The following is an 8,187-nucleotide window of genomic DNA, read 5'->3' as shown; positions in this document are numbered from 1 at the left end:
AGCAGGAAAAGCATTTTGTTCATGCAGCCCCTCCTCCAGAGCCTATAGCGTGTCCTGCAGATGCATGGACTCGCACGCAGTTTGAAGCTCTTGGCCTTTCTCAACATGGTCATACTGGTGTATTTTCTAGTCTCCTCAGCTGAGGATTGTGTTACTGGGAATGCAGTTCTAGGCGATTTAAGCCCTTCTCACCAGTCCTGAAAGGACGATTTATACCAATTAAGCACAAGGTGCTTCTCCAACACGTTGAGTGTGTGTCAGACACTGATGGTGTGTGCCCTTGGGCCTCTCAAAAGTTACAGACTTATTTGTCCTGTGGTGTGTATGCATTTGCTTGCAATTAGAGGACTGGGGGGGCACAGCAGAGAGAGGAGTGCTCTGGGGCAGAATTCTCTGGTGTTACAAGATCTCCCCCACCAGCTGCACCTCTTCCAGGTGCAAAGGCTGCAAGAGCATCCTTGTGTACTGCCAGGGCTCATCAGTGGCTTCACCTGGCTAGCAAGGCCAATTTAAAGCAAGGGGTGGGGGGTAAAGGATAGGAGGTGAACAAGGAGAAGGGTGTTGTATTTGTGCACTGCTCAAGCAGAAGTTCTGTATTGTAAAAAAAGATATTTATGTAAACTATTTTTCCAGTAAGATTTTTTTTTTTCAAGGATATTTAAGTGGATTAACACCTGGGAGAAAGATAATGGAGAGGCAGAGAGAAGCTGGCCTGCTGAAAGACAGCAGTGAAGACAGACTGATGGCAGGTTAGTGCACAGAATGGGATGCCTAGCAGATATAGGGATGTCTACCTTGCTGCTGCTGGCTGTGTGTGTCACCTCAGGTGAGTGATGTGTAATCTGTGCCTGTGTCACAGTGTTAACAGGATGCCTGGCAGAGGAAAAAGTTGATTGCCTTCTCCACAGAAATTAAAACCTTCAGAGTATTCCTAGGTAAGGGGCCAAGATGCCTTCATTTCAGGATGCATCTGAAATCACCCTATAGGAGCTGAACCTAAGTAAAGATGGAGTTGAGAAGCACTGCTGAGGCTTTCCAAAAATTCTAGTATTGCCTCCTACTTTCAGTTCTCAAATCCCTTCTCAGTCTAAAAAAAAGTTGCATTCAAAGGAAACAGGAGTTTTTCATACGTTAAAACACTATTAAGTGGGAAGATTTCTCTCGCTCACCAAACCTCACTGAGTAATGCAGTAGAAAACCTTGTAGTAATCCTCTGAGTAGTAGGAACTGAAAATAGCTTTCTCCTTTGCTGTGCTTGTTTATTTCTCCCGTGCCAGATTCGTCTCTCATTTGGCAGGGAAAACTGCCAGGAGCGTATGAGGAAACTCTGGACGATGGGTGTTTGGAATATGCTGCTGTGAAAGCGTTTGAATTTCTCTAGGGCCTTTCAGTAAAGGTCTGTGAAGCAGTTTATGAACATCACTTAATAGGAGGCTGTAAATAAGAGAGAAGTTTGTTGGAGAAGAGGCTTTTCATCATGAAAGGCCCGATCTATTTTCATAATCTCGGAGCAGAGGTTAATGTGGTAAAGGCCGGCTCTGCTGTGGGCTGACTTTCTGTCAGTAATTTTTGGCCCGTAACCACACAGGGAGTGTGGTCGTGCTACTCATAAAAATGTGTGAAGGTTAGGACAAAATGTCAGCCAGTGGGGTCAGTGGCTCTACTATAATGGGTGATCTGAGCAGCTGGGATACAAGGAACAGCAAAATGTGCCTCTTTTCGCAGCAAATATGCAAAGAAATGGTCCTGTGTGAGTGTGCAGGCACCGACAGGACTAGCAGCCCCTGCCCTCAGACAAGGAGTGGGCGCAGGAACGAGTTCGGTTACCTTTGGGTAACTAAAGCAATCAATGTGCTAACCTTTCCTCCCATCTCCTGTTATCTGATTGTACAGAGAATGACAACAGCTTAGATTTGCAGCTACTTTAGTTCTTTTAAATAAGCAGCATCTGACTTTTAATGATTCTGCACCCAAAAGAAATCTTTGTATTTTATTTCAGGGTTCTGGCAGTGCTAGTTGTGAGATCTAGGCTTGCTCTGACCAACAAATATTTCTCCCAAGTGTTTGCAACTCAAGCTTTACCACGTGGCCTGCGCTTGGAAATGGAAAAGTGCCTGGGTAAAACCTGGCTGTAAACAAAAACTGTAACCTTTTTTTTTACTGTCATTTTCTTCTGTTTCTACTGAAGTGTAGCCCTACTTGATGCACGGAGCTCCCAAGTAGCAGCTGGGGAGGAAGCAGAACACGGGAGGACAGGCGCGATCTCATGTGCTGCTGCTGAGTGGGAGATGATGCTCGTATGTTAGCTCACTTTGCCAGTAAATTCCCTTTTTGGTGGCAGGATACTTAACAAGATTTCATCCAATGCCTTCAAGATGCTGGTATGACTGAAGCTTTACAGGCTTCAAGGTTACACACATCAGCTCCGTTACGCTCCATGGCTGGAGACAGTCACAGTACCAAACTGCCCGTGTACACACAGCAATCTGTGAAAAATCTGTGCCACAACACAGTGAGTTTGATTTTTGATCTCCTGTCTAGATGGTTATCTCCAAGTATCTTTTGGAGTTGAAACCACAGAGGCCTTCCAGTGCAGCTACCCGAAACCCAGAATCGGTGCTGAGCTGGTTAGAAAAGCTTGCCAGGAAGGGATCTGGAGAACCAAGCAACCTGTCCACCTCATGGGAACACATTTTGGCACAGGATGCAGAGCCATGTGCTGCTTTTAACGTGTCTGGTTATTACTTTTTGGTGAATACACCGCTTGTAAACAGTTTTGAAGTTTTTTCTGAAGCAAAATATTCTCTTTAGCTGCTGTAAACCACCTACTTAAAAATGAAGGTACTTAATTTGAACAACACTTAATTAAAAGTGATAGCAGCTCCTCACAGGGTTCTTGTGGCAGTGTTGTACTCGGCTGCAGCTGTGGCATGTTTTGGTTTGTCAACAGCTCCTTGGTGGCCTGTGCCTATTACCGCTGCAGTGCCTCAGTGACATCTGTTTTGGGGCAATTCTACAAATTCAGCAACACAGCAATGATGGGGTGATGGCACCTGGGGATCTTCACTAGAGGAAGACTGGAGTAATGACAAGGAGTGCTGCACCTAACTAAAGGGCCAGTAAATGGCACCCAGTGAGGTGTTTCTAACAGGAGCAGAGGGAGTTCAGCCTCAACAGGACCTTGAGGGAACGTCTTACCCTGTATGACCATAGAATATCACTACTGAGTGAAGTCAGACTACTAATACGCTGGAAAAGAGATGGTTCCTGTGGAGTGTGGTTTTTAAAATACAAGCTAAATCACGTTTCATTTCCTTTTCTTTCTGAAAGACCGCCTTTCCTGCAGTGCCTAAGAGCAAGATGTGCTTCCTGGTTTTCAGCTGGCTTATAGTAGCAACCAGTTACGATGAATTGGGCAAAATGTCATTTCCAGCCGTGAGAAATACTTCCACTCTCTATGAATGAATCCCTATTACAAACAACCAAGCGTTAACGAAGTCTTAAATACTGGCTCTAAGGAAAATACAACACACTTCATAACCAAGTTTGTTAGGGTATTTACACATGCTTCTAATTATAACCTGTTATTTTGGTGACAATGCTTGCCATACTGTATGCGATAGTCATCAGCTGCTATTTAAATTCTAGCTTTTCCTTTCCAGTGGAAACCTGCAACAGGGTATTTTAAGACTCTCCTCCTTTCTGTGTGGACTCCTGTTAAAGAAAACTGTTTGTTTGTGCTTTCTGTCTCTCTTGGAAACTTACTGGCAGACTGGCCAGCTGAGGCTCGCATCAAGTGTGCTGTCAGGGTGAGGTCCTGTGCGCTGCTTGCTTCTGTAGCGCTCTGGATCCAGGCTTATGCAAGGAAGCAGGCTTCAGTGGTCTGGCTAAACTGCACTCTTTGATTTGGCTTTCATGGAAAAAATACTCTAGCTGAAGACAGAATGTGGACCTCTTTGTCTGAACATGGCCAAGGTGCACGTGGAGTTAAAAGGCCCAATGTAATCTAACTTCAATGGCAGCAAACCTTGTTGAGGAGCCTAGGCCCAGGAAAGTGGATGACAAAGAGGCAGTGTGTATGCAGCATCACTTTTGTCCCTGCTTTTGCAAGACCTTAGTCCTGTAGCTGGCTATGGTCCTGACTTTTTTGGAAGCAAATGGAAGACGCTAGTATTTACAGGTCTTCAAAGTTTAAGTTTCACATTGTTATTTTCGTGAAGGCCCAGAAAAATGCAGTGCTCAGACTTACTTTGGTGACCAAGATACAGCAAAGAGTGACTAAAGCAAGCCAGACAGAGGTGCTCTAGCCCATCCATTCAGCTGTTGCTCTCTGAGAAGGGACTAAAGCTCTCATGTGCTTGCTTGTTATGAGAAGCAGCTGTCACTGGCTTGGGCAATCCCTCAGCTGGTGGCTTTTGGTATTGCTGACTATAGTAATTCCCATCTAGTGAACCTAGTATTGTATTTAATCTTCTGGGTAAATGCTTTAATTGCACATGGTCCACCAATGCAGCTTCATCTGAAGGATAACTAGACTGTCTAGCTCCATCCAGGCCCCATAAGGCAAGACTCTGTCTGTTTTACTAGAATATACACTGAGGTCATCTTGAAAATTTCCTCTTGTTCAGACACTTGTGTGGCTATGCACATTAACTCCAAGTATTCTCTTTACTATGTGAAAGAGCCAGCTCTTAAGTTGCTGTTTCATTATGTGACTTCAAGCGGCACAGGGAAAACTCAGTTAAGGCAGGACAAGCGGTGGTTTCCATGTAAGCTGAGAGGACTAAAAGTGATGTGGAAAGACGGATTAAGTTTCAGTTTTCCCTCCCTGGGAAAGGGACTAGAATGTTGAATGCTGAAATTTTACAGCATCTTAGTTATCATAAACTTGTACTCAAGGGGACATGATTACATGAGGGGGCAGAAGACAGCCTACTCAAATTAAGACTGCAATGACTGGCTTATAAAGAATAGAGTCTAATATGAATTCTTAAAAATCTATCTTCATCTTTTCAGGGAAAGATGAGGCAGATTTCAAATATGAGTTATTTTTATGTTCTCTGGGAGCTAAAAAATATACCTTAACACATCTGCTTCTAGGTCTTCCCTTATTTATCCACAGATGTAGTTCACGAATAGAGGAGTCTCAGCATCATTTATTTTTAAGCCATTTTTGTTTTGCTTTTGTTAGCTTTTTTCCCCAGCAAGTCTTACCTTCTCCTGTTTGGATGCAGTACACCTGCTTGAATTGCTACTTTCAGTATTACTGCCTGGAATATTATTGTTTGCTTGGTCAGACAATGGCATGCACTTCAAAGCTATATGGATTTGTGCTTGTTATAACCTTGCACTTCAGCAGCCTTTAAGCATCTTAACAGATCCTTTTCATGCTGCCTGCAGTTTAACAATAGGTTATTCTTTCTGGAAATGTAGGGGACTACAGCTCAGTTTTAACAGATCAGGATTCAAGAATTTACTGAACATTTTCCCAGGGTCCTCCCTTATTCTTATAAAGAATTTTAATCTTAATACTAGTCTATTGTCCAAAACATTACAAAATACTTCCTCACTATTATTCCTATTCCAAATACACTTATAGAAAGGCAGCTTTGTAAGAATAGCATGTTTTCACTCTTTGCATATTTGCTGCTACAGGTTGCTGATCAAGGAAAAGAGCACCAGCATACCACTCAGGCTTTTTGGTGCCATACTCATGCTTTATTTAAAAAAAAAAATACACAATGCTAGGAAAAAAAAAATAATCGAGATTACTTTACAAAAAACCTGCAGTCATCTTCAAGAGATCAGATCTCACTTATAAATGAAAGTCAGCAGGTAAGAAAGTAAATGCTAATTTAACATTTCAGTTGCAGTACATCATCTGAACTTAATCACCCAAAACAATCAAGTCATTCTTAAACTGACTGGTGATTGTATCTACACAATCATCTCTCTTACTTGATTAAAAAAAAATCTCTGGGAAAATTTAAGGGAGAAATGGAAAAACGTCAGAAGAATGTTATTTAGCCCATCTATAAACTCTTGCAGAAACTGAAAGATTGTTCTGGCTTTGCTCTCCTCTGTAAGTTAACTGCAATTCCTCTGTGCATTTAAGAAAAGTCTTACTGTAGAGCTGCTAAATTCTGTTCAGTGAGGGGATTACACTAGTATAACATGAATCTACATAGTTACCATCAAGTTACACTAGTGCTATGTCTTACTATCTCTACAGAAGTGTATTGTACAAATCTCAAGTAACTTCAAAACACTCCTGAAACAGCCCTTGTGTCACTCCTATGAGGTAGGTACTGTCCTTCCTTTGGGGAAGAAAAGAGAACACACTCTTTAACTGCTGCTCAGTACATCAGGCACACTGAAAAACAGGACAACCAGCCTATGTCAGTATTTGACCTTCCTGCTGCTTCCCTGAATTCAGAGCTTTCAACTGCAACATCTTGTTTAGCACCATACATTCCAGGAATAAACAGTGAATGATGCTTTTGATTATATCCATTCCAAGGCAAGGAAGATGAGCATAACCGTTTTGAAACAAGCAGAAGCGCTGCCATCACTAGTCTGCTCCATTCATCTCCACAGCCTACAGTTTAATTATTTTGTACATGAAGAATAAAGATGATAGTTCATCCTTTAGTCTGACAGCAGCCACTCTTCTTTCTCAGATTAAATGATACTGGGAAAAAATGAACTGCTGTCACAAAGCAGATGGTGTACAGAGGGCTACAAGTACCAAATGCAGTTCAAGGGTAGCTAAATTAATGCTTTGCTACCACTGTAGACGGGAACTCTAAAGCAGTTTTTCTTTCCCCAAGTATAGACTCATTGAGTCTTCATAACTTTTTGAGTTACTTAAGGAGCTGTGAGAAAGGAATTTATGATGGTCCCTCACACTAAAGCCATAGTTTATTTGCAGTCTAAAACCATTTTAGCATCTCTTACTAGTAAGGAAGAAACCCTAATCCACATCTTCTTTCACAGTCCTCGCTCCTCTTCTCATAACCTCAATTGAGCAGTTGTGTGGTGGTGCAGGAAAGCTTGCTGAAAATGAGGCTGGTAAGAGTGCTAGATTGTACAAATGCTTGTGCTGCCACATGGAAAGGTGTGACGGAGACAGGCAAAATTAAGACGGAAGAAGTAGCAAAGTCAATGAAACTACACCCTACTCAGCTGATAATACTACTGATATCCAGTAATATACCTGTGATGCTAAGCTACCTGTATGTGTCTAAAAATTGAGTAGAAAATTCAAGTACCAAAATAAAAGTTGTGAACTAACAGGATAAAGCAACAACTATGTTCTCCCTTTTGAAGAAATCTGAGTGTAGCAGACTCGCTTATTCACTAGAAATAATGTAAGAGTTGCCAAAGTTCAATTACTGCTACACACTAGAATGTTATTGCCAAATTTCAACTACAGCAAACTAACAAGAAACAGGGAATTCAAAACTGTTCATTCATTTATCATGCGCAGTAGTGGACTGCCGGCCACTGTTTTTATGAACTGCTTCTGGCTGAGAAAGTTACTATGAACCACCCACACTGAATGCCAAGTTGTATGATCAGAAAGACAGCCTTGGTACAACTGGCCTTTCCCCACTAGTTCCTACACAAGTTGCTAAACTGTCTCCTCCTTTCATGCTTAGAACTTACACATTTGGACGTTAGCCACTGAGTGCAGAGAATAAAGCTGAAACCTTCAAATACTTACATCTTATTTGTACAGTGCTTCAGTCCTTCAACTCCTCTTAAGTCCTGGTCAGTATAAGATTTCTAAAGGCCTAACTTGCTCCAAAACTCAATCAGTAAGGGCTAAACTATTTATCCAAACAAATAAAACTAGGATGTTACAAATTAGTATCCTCTGTTCTGATCTTTTGTCTCTTTTCCTGGAGTACCACTGTATTTAGAACAGCCCTCATCATCGCCCCCTCAAGACTACCTTCCTGTCTTGGGAAGAATTTGAATATACAGTTTAAGATTACCTATTATCAGAAGGTGAAAAAAAAAATAATCTTCATTTCATGTTAGAGACATAATCCAAGAGAAGGAACTTAGAAGTTCAGTACATCAGGTGCTGCAATAGCTATAGGGCTTTAGCATACAAAGCATTTAATACATAAATACTTTGTTGAATCAATACCAGCTTGAATATAAGCCCATAAACCTACT

This window comes from Cariama cristata, unplaced genomic scaffold (assembly GCF_000690535.1).
Source record: "Cariama cristata isolate BGI_N322 unplaced genomic scaffold, ASM69053v1 scaffold18354, whole genome shotgun sequence".
Classification (NCBI taxonomy): domain Eukaryota; kingdom Metazoa; phylum Chordata; class Aves; order Cariamiformes; family Cariamidae; genus Cariama; species Cariama cristata.
Note: the sequence above shows the minus strand (reverse complement) of the source record.